The 1,830-nt window shown below is 47.8% G+C and overlaps 1 long non-coding RNA gene across 1 annotated transcript; it reads left to right on the forward strand.

Annotated features, from left to right (window-relative positions):
• The first annotated feature begins 17 nt into the window (after positions 1 to 17).
• Positions 18 to 523, forward strand: LOC130588193 (uncharacterized). Its single transcript, XR_008966914.1, has 3 exons — positions 18 to 89; positions 230 to 259; positions 417 to 523. It is a non-coding gene; the product is annotated as an uncharacterized LOC130588193 (long non-coding RNA).
• Positions 524 to 1,830: the final 1,307 nt, after the last annotated feature.

Genomic DNA, 1,830 nt, shown 5'->3' on the forward strand with positions numbered 1-1,830 from the left:
AATGGGATTGGGATGGGTTCACCTGGGATCCCGCAAAATTCCCAAAACCTCGGGAAATTCTGGAGAGACTGGCGGCCAGGAAACGCAGGGTGAGAATGGGAATGGGGTGAAAATCAGGGAATTCAGGGATTCAAGAATTTGGGAATTTTGAGATTCAGGAATTCAGGATTTCAGGATTTTGGGAATTCAGGAATTTGGGAATTCAGGAATTTGGGATTTGCCCCCGCAGATGGTCAGCATCGTGGACCCGCACATCAAGGTGGATTTGGGAATGGGGATTTTGGGAATTTTGGGATTCAGGAATTCGGGAATTCAGGAATTTGGGATTTTGGGAATTTGGAAATTCAGGATTTTGGAAATTCAGGAATTTGGGATTTGCCCCACAGATGGTCAGCATCGTGGATCCACACATCAAGGTGGACGGGGGGTACCGGGTCCACGCCGAGCTGAGGGCGCGCGGCCTCTTCGTCAAAACCAAGGACGGCGGCGACTACGAGGGCTGGTGCTGGCCTGGTGAGAGGATTTTGGGTTATTTTGTGGAGTTTTAGGGAATTTTGGGTTATTTTAGGGGATTTTGTGGTGTTTTGGGGTTTTTTGTGGTGATTTTAAGGGATTTTGGGGGGTTTTAGAGGGATTTGGGGCCGGGGTGTTTTGCGGCCTCTTCGTCAAAACCAAGGACGGCGGCGACTACGAGGGCTGGTGCTGGCCTGGTGAGGGGGTTTTGGGGCATTTTGGGATATTTTGGGGGATTTTGGGGGATTTTAGTGAATTTGGGGTTATTCTGGGATATTTTGGGGGGTTTTAGAGGGATTTGGGGCCGTGGTGTTTTGGGGCCTCTTTGTCAAAACCAAGGACGGCGGTGACTGCAAGGGCTGGTGCTGGCCTGGTGAGAGGATTTTGGGGCATTTTGTGGAGTTTTAGGGAATTTTGGGATATTTTGTGGGATTTTGTGGGATTCGTGGTGTTTTGGGGGATTTTGGCATGATTTTGGGGGTATTTTGGGGTGGTTTTGCAGTGGCTTTTGGCATATTTTGGGGTGGTTTGGTGTGATTTGGGGTATTTTGAGGTGGTTTTAGGGCGGTTTTGGGGTATTTTGGGGTAATTTGGAGTATTTTGAGGTGTTTTTGAGGTGATTTTGGAGCATTTTGAGGTGATTTTGGGGTATTCTGGGGTGGTTTTAGGGTATTTCGGGTGGTTTTAGAGGATTTTGGGTAATTTATTATTACTTTGGGGTATTTTATTGTTATTATTATTTATTATTTATTTATTTTGAGTATTTTGAACTGGTTTTAGGTTATTCTGAGGTGGTTTTGGGTGATTCTGAGGTGGTTTTGGGGGTATTCTGAGGTGGTTTTGGGGTATTTCAGGGTGGTTTTAGGGTATTTTGGGTGGTTTTAAGGGATTTTTGGGTGTTTTTGGCATATTTTGAGGTGTTTTTGGGTTCTCCAGGCTCCTCGGCGTACCCTGATTTCACCAACCCCGAGATGCGCGAGTGGTGGGCGTCCATGTTCGCCTACGACCAGTACGAGGTGGGGACCCCCAAAAATCCCTCTCGGGACCCCCAAAATCCCCCTCAGATCCCCCAAATCGCAAACAGAACTCCAAAAATTCCCCTCGGGACCCCAAAATCTCCCCAAAACCTCAAAATCCTCCTCAAATCCCCCCAGACCCTCAAAATCCCTCTCAAAATTCCCCAAAAAATTTTGGGGAACCCTCCCTCACCCCTCTCCCCCCTCCTCTTCTGGTGTTTTTTTGGGGATCCCGTCCTCGGTTTTGGGGGGGGTTTGATTTTTTTGGGGTGGTTTTCAGAGTTTTTCGGGCGTTTCTTAG

The sequence above is a fragment of the Malurus melanocephalus genome, unplaced genomic scaffold, assembly GCF_030028575.1.
Source record: "Malurus melanocephalus ecotype Western Australia unplaced genomic scaffold, MMel_1.1 scaffold_3704, whole genome shotgun sequence".
NCBI lineage: Eukaryota > Metazoa > Chordata > Aves > Passeriformes > Maluridae > Malurus > Malurus melanocephalus.